Raw genomic sequence first — 9,023 nt, 5'->3', positions numbered from 1 at the left:
AGATGTCATTTCTGACATCACTGCTTACTACGTGTGAAATCTGTGAATGATCACAGAGGTCACATGGTACAGGGCTATTCACGACAGCCCTGTACCATGTGCCAAGCTGTGACCAATCACAGATCACACAGTATTTCTCAATGGCTACAGGAATGCAGCCAGAGAGAAGGAGAAATGATTGCTTTTACAGCCTTTATCAGTGTAAAAACAATCAGTGTAAAAAAAGAAAAAAAAATCTTCATCACCCCCCACAAGTAGGGGTGACTGTATGTTAAAAATAAAAAAACATAAATAATAATACAGTTGTGGCCAAAATTATTCAACCCCCACTGAAATTGAGTGTTTTGGCCAGTTTGACATTGCTTTTGATCATTCAGTCATCTTGCTTACATTTACATTAAAGAGGCACTTGTAGGTCAGACAAATATAACATAACAGTTATAATGAAATAACCACAAATGTCTTTTCTGTGCTCACAGCATTATCAGTTTTATTCAACCCCCAAGTGACATTCAATCTTAGTACTTAGTACAGCATCCTTTTACAGTTATAACAGCTTTTAAACGTGAAGCATAGCTTGACACAAGTGTCTTGCAGCGATCTACGGGTATCTTCGCCCATTCTTCATGGGCAAAGGCCTCCAGTTCAGTCACATTCTTAGGCTTGCGCACTGCAACTGCTTTCTTTAAGTCCCACCAGAGGTTCTCAATCGGATTTAAGTCTGGTGACTGCGATGGCCACTCCAAAATGTTCCAGCCTTTCCTCTGCAACCATGCTCTAGTGGACTTGGAGGTATGCTTGGGATCATTGTCCTGTTGAAAGGTCCAACGTCTCCCAAGCCTCAGGTGTGTGACGGACTGCATCACGTTTCCATCCAATATCTCCTGGTACTGAAGAGAATTCATGGTACCTTGCACACGCTGAAGCTTCCCTGTACCTGCAGAAGCAAAACAGCCCCAAAGCATGATTGACCCTCCACCATGCTTCACAGTAGGCAAGGTGTTCTTTTCATCATAGGCCTTGTTCTTCCTCCTCCAAACATAGCGTTGATCCATGGGCCCAAACAGTTCTAATTTTGTTTCATCAGTCCACAGAACACTATCCCACAACTTTTGTGGTTTGTCCACATGGCTTTTGGCATACTGCAGTCGACTCTTCTTATTCTTTGGAGACAGCAAGGGGGTACGCCTGGGAGTTCTGGCACGGAGGCCTTCATTACGCAGTGTGCGTCTTATTGTCTGGGCTGAAACTTCTGTACCCACATCTGACAAATCTTTTCTCAGTTCCTCAGCAGTCACACGGGGACTTCTCTCCACTCTACGCTTCAGGTAGCGCACAGCAGTCGAAGTCAGCATCTTCTTTCTGCCACGACCAGGTAGCGTTTCAACAGTGCCCTTTGCCTTGAATTTGCGAATGATGCTTCCTAAGGTGTCTCTTGGTATGTTTAACATCTTTGCAATCTTCTTATAGCCATTGCCCTTCCTGTGAAGAGAAATCACCTCTTCTCTTGTCTTCCTGGACCATTCTCTTGCCTTCACCATGTTTGTAACCACACCAGTAAATGTCTAGAAGGAGCTGAGTATCACAGTCATTTTAAAGCTGCCTAATTGGTGCTTATTATGCTTGATTGCTGCTCGGTGACATCCACAGGTGTTTTCAATACCTGATGGAAAGCACCTGTATGAACCTCTGTTCTTCAGAGTGGTAGTCTTTAAGGGGTTGAATAATTGTGGCAATGAAGAAACCACATAAGAACCATTTACTACTGTATTACATAAACAATTGATGTCATTTTAGTTGCATTTGGGTAGTTACAACGTCCTTGTAGGATTTGATTCTGAATACAATTCCAAATGTACACTATAGTCCCTAAACCCCTTTACAGCATTGGGGGTTGAATAATTTTGGCCACAACTGTATAAACTAGAAAATCTACAATTTCTGGGGAAATTGTGTGAAGTGTTCTTGCCCCCACCAGTAGTCTACAATTGGAGTGGGCGGAGTAACTGGGCAGAGTAGGCAGAGTAACTGGGCGGAGTAGCTTTTGTCACTCAGCTGTGTGCTCACACACCTGGGTTCCTATGGCAACTCACTCTACAGCAAGGGGAGAGTCATGGTTATAAACAAACTGCTCCAACTTGCTCTCTTCACTGGCGGTTGCCATCTTCAAATGGTTGTAGTGTTAAAACTATAAATCCTACACTGAAGAGCTTTATATTGTGAGAATCGCGAGACCCAGACCTACATTTTGATGCATAGTATGTCTCTGAAATATTAAAAATGAAGGCACAGTCGCAGTTTAGAAATTGCCCTTCAAATTTCAGGTGTCTAGAGTGGATTTTCAATGAATGTCAATGGGAGGGGTGAGTTGCAAACAAATGGTCATATTGTGAAAACTATCAGGACTATGGCTTAGCCGTGGACATTTTTAGTGGCAGCAGGGATAGCTGAACGTTTTGATATAAGACTTGTGTAGGTGGCCTTGAAAATGAGGGAGTGATGGCAGTTTAGAATTCATGTCCTGATTTTTCAGCTCACACTCTGGCTTTGAACATTCCGCCATTCATTCTTATGGGTCCAATTTCACCACAAAAACAGCGATATTTCGTGAACCATGCGGCGAAACGTTCCACAAAGTCATAGCAATCCAATCGGGAACAATCCGCACGTTTCGGTATATTACTGTCTATGTAGTGTAAAGACTGTGGGAGGAGTTAGGGTGGTACATTTGGCTATAATAATAAGAATCTATATGTGAGATAACAAGGAGGGGTCTGCCATGCAGGAACACCTAAAAATGAGAGGCAAAGGGAACAACCATCACGCTCAACTTCCAAGTGTTCTGGAATGGGGTCTAGGCTCAGAGAAGTTTGTATTGCCTCAGGACACTTCCCAGTGAGATCCAGTGAGATCCTCATGTCTTCTACCCCCTTCCTGCCTACTGGGCACTTATACCCCCTTCCTGCCTACAGAGCACTTCTACCCCCTTCCTGCCTACAGGGCACTTCTACCCCCTTCCTGCCTACAGAGCACTTCTACCCCCTTCCTGCCTACAGGGCACTTCTACCCCCTTCCTACCTACCGGACACTTCTACCCCCTTCCTGCCTACAGGGCACTTCTACCCCCTTCCTGCCCACCGGGCACTTCTACCCCCTTCCTACCTACCGGACACTTCTACCCCCTTCCTGCCTACAGGGCACTTCTACCCCCTTCCTGCCCACCGGGCACTTCTACCCCCTTCCTACCTACCGGACACTTCTACCCCCTTCCTGCCTACAGGACACTTCTACCCCCTTCCTGCCTACAGGGCACTTCTACCCCCTTCCTGCCCACCGGGTACTTCTACCCCCTTCCTGCCTACTGGGCACTTCTACCCCCTTCCTGCCCACCGGGTACTTCTACCCCCTTCCTGCCCACCGGGCACTTCTACCCCCTTCCTGCCTGGGTCCAATTTCACCACAAAAACAGCGATATTTCGTGAACCATGCGGCGAAACGTTCCACAAAGTCATAGCAATCCAATCGGGAACAATCCGCACGTTTCGGTATATTACTGTCTATGTAGTGTAAAGACTGTGGGAGGAGTTAGGGTGGTACATTTGGCTATAATAATAAGAATCTATATGTGAGATAACAGGGAGGGGTCTGCCATGCAGGAACACCTAAAAATGAGAGGCAGGGAACAACCATCACGCTCAACTTCCAAGTGTTCTGGAATGGGGTCTAGGCTCAGAGAAGTTTGTATTGCCTCAGGACACTTCCCAGTGAGATCCAGTGAGATCCTCATGTCTTCTACTCCCTTCCTGCCTACTGGGCACTTATACCCCCTTCCTGCCTACAGAGCACTTCTACCCCCTTCCTGCCTACAGGGCACTTCTACCCCCTTCCTGCCTACAGAGCACTTCTACCCCCTTCCTGCCTACAGGGCACTTCTACCCCCTTCCTACCTACCGGACACTTCTACCCCCTTCCTGCCTACAGGGCACTTCTACCCCCTTCCTGCCCACCGGGCACTTCTACCCCCTTCCTACCTACCGGACACTTCTACCCCCTTCCTGCCTACAGGGCACTTCTACCCCCTTCCTGCCCACCGGGCACTTCTACCCCCTTCCTACCTACCGGACACTTCTACCCCCTTCCTGCCTACAGGACACTTCTACCCCCTTCCTGCCTACAGGGCACTTCTACCCCCTTCCTGCCCACCGGGTACTTCTACCCCCTTCCTGCCTACTGGGCACTTCTACCCCCTTCCTGCCTACTGGGCACTTCTACCCCCTTCCTGCCTACAGGGCACTTCTACCCCCTTCCTGCCTACAGAGCACTTCTACCCCGTTCCTGCCTACTGGGCACTTCTACCCCCTTCCTGCCCACCGGGTACTTCTACCCCCTTCCTGCCCACCGGGCACTTCTACCCCCTTCCTGCCTACCGGGCACTTCTACCCCCTTCCTGCCTACTGAGCACTTCTACCCCCTTCCTGCCTACAGGGCACTTCTACCCCCTTCCCGCCTACAGGGCACTTCTACCCCCTTCCTGCCCACGGGCACTTCTACCCCCTTCCTGCCTACCGGGCACTTCTACCCCCTTCCTGCCTACAGGACACTTCTACCCCCTTCCTGCCTACCGGGCACTTCTACCCCCTTCCTGCCTACAGGGCACTTCTACCCCCTTCCTGCCCACGGGCACTTCTACCCCCTTCCTGCCTACCGGGCACTTCTACCCCCTTCCTGCCTACAGGACACTTCTACCCCCTTCCTGCCTACCGGGCACTTCTACCCCCTTCCTGCCTACTGGGCACTTATACCCCCTTCCTGCCCAGGCCAATTTTCAGTTTCAGCGATGTCACACTTTGAATGACAATTGCGCGGTCATGCAACACTGTACCCATATGAAAATTTTATCATTTTTTTGTGACAGATAGAGCTTTATTTTGGTGGTAATTAATCACCTCTGGGTTTTTTATTTTTTCTTAAACAAACCAAAGCCACTGAAAATTTAAAAAAAAAAAGTTTTTTCTTAGTTTTTGTTATAAAATTTTGTAAATAAGTGATTTTTCTCCTTCACTGATTTGCGCTAATGAGGCTGCATTGATGGGCACTGATAGGCTGCACTGATCGACACTGATAGGTGGCACTGATGGGCACTGATGGGAAGGCACTGGTAGGTGGCACTGATGGGCATTGACAGGCATCACTGATGGGCGCTGAAAGGCAGCACTGACTGGCACAGTTAGGCGGCACTGACTGGCACTGTTAGGCGGCACTGACTGGCACTGATAGGCGGCACTGATGCGCACTGATAGGCAGCACTGACTGGCACTGATAGGCGGCACTGACTGGCACTGATAGGTGGCACTGATTGGCATTGATAGGTGGCACTGACTGGCACTGATGGGTGACACTGAAAGGCAGCTCAGATGGGCACTGATATGTGGCACTGATGGGCACTGACAGGTGGCACTGATGGGCACTGGCACTGATGGACACTGACAGGTGGTACTTCTGGGGCCACACTGATCATCAGGGCACACTGATCATCAGTGCCACGATGATCAGTGTAGATGTCCCCTCTGCGGAAAGCCAATTACCGGCTCTCCTCTCCTCTGTCAGCGTGACAGTTTGAGAGGAGAGAAATGCCGATAACCGGCATTACCCTGTTTACATGTGATCAGCTGTGATTGGACACAGCTGATCACATGACTGAGCCGACATCTTCGGCTCTTTCCGTGATTGGTGATCCGCTGTGTCCGAGGGACACAGCGCACCGCCGATCGCCGCGCTGCGCGCCCCCAGAGCCGCGCATGCGCAGTGAGAATGGGAGGACGTCATATGACGTCCTCCTAGAACGAGAGAACCCCCTTGCACCCGTCATTGTACTATATGGCGGGCGGGAGGTGGTTAATATGGGTTTGGATTTTTCCAAATTCTAACCGTTATGCTGGTCATTCACAGTTTGAATTTTGGGAAATTCCTGCTTAACCCCTCGCCCTCCTGAGGATTTACCCCCCTTAGTGACCACGCCTCTTTTTGCTACTCGGTGCTGCACTAATTCAACTGATAATTGCGCGGTCATGCAATGCTGCACCCAAACTAAATTTACGTCCTTTTTTTCACACAAATAGAGCTTTCTTTCTGTGTAATTTGATCACCTGTGCGCTTTTTATTTTTCACGCTATAAACAAAAAAAGGCCAAAAATTTTGAAGAAAAACAATATTTTTTTCTTTCAGCTATAAAAAATATATAGTAAACTCAAAGTTGGTTATAAATTTAGGCCAAAATGTATTCTGCTCCATGTTTTTGGTAAAAAAAAATCCCAATAAGTGTATATTGATTGCTTTGCGTGGAAGTTATAGCGTCTACAAACTATGGGATAGATACTGCAATTTATGCCATTTTTATGCTATACAGCCCTGCGCTAGTTTAACGGACAATTGCGCGGTCATGCAATACGGTACATAAATGAAATTTACATCTTTTTTTCCCCACAAATTGAGCTTTCTTTCGGTGGTATTTGATCACCTGTGCGGTTTTTTTTTATTCATAAATTTCTGCCAAAATGCATTCTGCGACATGTCTTTGCTAAAAAAAAAACCCAATACGTGTAAATTAATTGGTTTACGTGAAAGTTAGAGCGTTTACAAATGGCGGGACAGATACTGGGATTTTTTTTTTTATACTAATAATGGCAGCAATCAGCGACTTATGGCGGGACTGCGGCGGACATTCTGACATTGGGGGGTACTGACTTGGGGTCACTGACATCCCCAGTGACACCAATACAGTGATCAGTGCAAAAAAAAAAAACACTGACACTGTACTAATGGCACTGGGGAGGAAGGGGTTAAGTTTATTATTCAGGGAAAAGGTTAACTGTGTGAGGGGAGTGTTTTACTAGGGGGCGGGGCGAGGGTGTGTACTGCAGGGAACATGGCTGATCGGGAGAGTGAAACTCTTCTGTCCCGATCAGAGTGTCCTTGAGCTGTCAGGGAACTGACAGAAAGCACAGCTACTGCAGCTGTGCTCTCTGTCACTGATTGCCGCCGATTGTCGGAACATAGCCGGTAACAACCGGCTGTGACCCGGCTACTGACATCCGCGGCTGTGATCAGCGGGACAGGTAGGGCAGTGGCGCGCCTCACACGCGCCCCCTACCTGTTTACAAAACACATGTTTTAAAACGTGATTTTGCCTGCCCATGCCGCCCTGCCGCCGTATTTCTACAGTGGCTGGGCGGCAAGTGGTTAATGGGTTGAACTTTGGGATAAGCAGACATTTAGCTTTACTAAAACTGGCGCACTTACAATCTGGTGCGGCTGCGCATGGCAGCCAATCAGCTTCTAATCAGCTTGTTCAGTTAAGCTTTGACAGGCTCCATGTACACGGGACGTTTGGAAAACACTTCTGAACGATGGAAACTGACTGCTGGAAAACGTAGGTTAAAAAACGTCTGTTAGCTGCGTTTGCATACCGCATTTATGCGCGTTTGCATTTAGAAGCGTTTTTTTAAGATAACCTCAGGAGACCTTCCAAAATGCCCAGAATGCACTGAAAAACTGTAAAAAATTGACTATTTCAGACATTTTGAAAGAAATAGAGAGAGCAGAAGCAGAGAGAGTAGTAAGTGTGGAGATGACCGGTCTTTTCTGGTTGTATTCACTATGGATCCCATCATGAGCATAATGCGGCGCGTTCTATCATTGTTTCCTTCACGTGAAACCTGGAACTGACTGCGCTGGTGTACCGAGTCCATTTGAATACATGGAAAACACTGTGCATGCATTTCTGATGATGAAAAAAGGCTCTGGACAGCATTTGGGTATGGAACAGTAAAAAAAACGCTTCTAAACGCAAACGCGGTTAAACGCGTTTACACACGTTTACAAGCATTTGGCATTTAAAAAGCTGATAAAATCTACTCCTGAACGCAAGTTTGGTGCGTTCAAAAAACAACTGTAAACTCAACTGCCTGTAAACAACATAGTGTACACGGACACATAGGAGAACATTAGGGAGAGTTCAGGGGCTGCTGAAAAAAATGCAGAAAAGTTCCTAAACGTGAGTTTATCAGCTGCAGTGTACATGAACCCTAAAACCTGGAAGCTGATTGGTTACTATGCAGAGCTGCACCAGATTTTGCACTCTCCAGTTTTAGTAAATAGCCCCATTGTCCACAGCAGCCATGCAATTTTTATTTGAATCTTGGTGTGCAAAGGCATTGGGTGATTTACATCTTGTATGGCTAGGAATATATTTAAATGAGTTTTTGGTACTTGGAGTTCAGCTTTAGTCCTCCAGCACGCGGGATGTTTTTACAGCGCCTGTTTTTGGCATTTGACATTTTTTTCTACAGCCAGTAAACCCCCCCGGCATGTTATCCTATGTGTCCATCCCCAGCATGTTCTCCTATGTGTCCATCCCCGGCATGTTCTCCTATGTGTCCATCCCCGGCATGTTCTCCTATGTGTCCATCCCCGGCATGTTCTCCTATGTGTCCATCCCCGGCATGTTCTCCTATGTGTCCATCCCCAGCATGTTCTCCTATGTGTCCATCCCCGGCATGTTATCCTATGTGTTCATCCCCTGCATGTTCTCCTATGTGTCCATCCCCGGCATGTTATCCTATGTGTCCATCCCCGGCATGTTATCCTATGTGTCCATCCCCGGCATGTTCTCCTATGTGTCAATCCCCGGCATGTTCTCCTATGTGTCCATCCCCGGCATGTTCTCCTATGTGTCCATCCCCGGCATGTTATCCTATGTGTCCATCCCCGGCATGTTATCCTGTGTGTCCATCCCCGGCATGTTCTCCTGTGTGTCCATCCCCGGCATGTTCTCCTGTGTGTCCATCCCCGGCATGTTCTCCTATGTGTCCATCCCCAGCATGTTATCCTATGTGTCCATCCCCAGCATGTTCTCCTATGTGTCCATCCCCGGCATGTTTTCCTATGTGTCCATCCCCGGCATGTTCTCCTAGGTGTCCATCCCCGGCATGTTCTCCTATGTGTCTATCTCCAGCATGTTCTCC

This window comes from Staurois parvus, unplaced genomic scaffold, assembly GCF_062004578.1.
Source record: "Staurois parvus isolate SC_StPar_1 unplaced genomic scaffold, SC_StPar_1.0 ptg000595l, whole genome shotgun sequence".
In the NCBI taxonomy this organism is placed as follows: domain Eukaryota; kingdom Metazoa; phylum Chordata; class Amphibia; order Anura; family Ranidae; genus Staurois; species Staurois parvus.
The sequence above is the reverse complement of the archived record's forward strand: the minus strand, read 5'-3'. Positions refer to the sequence as shown.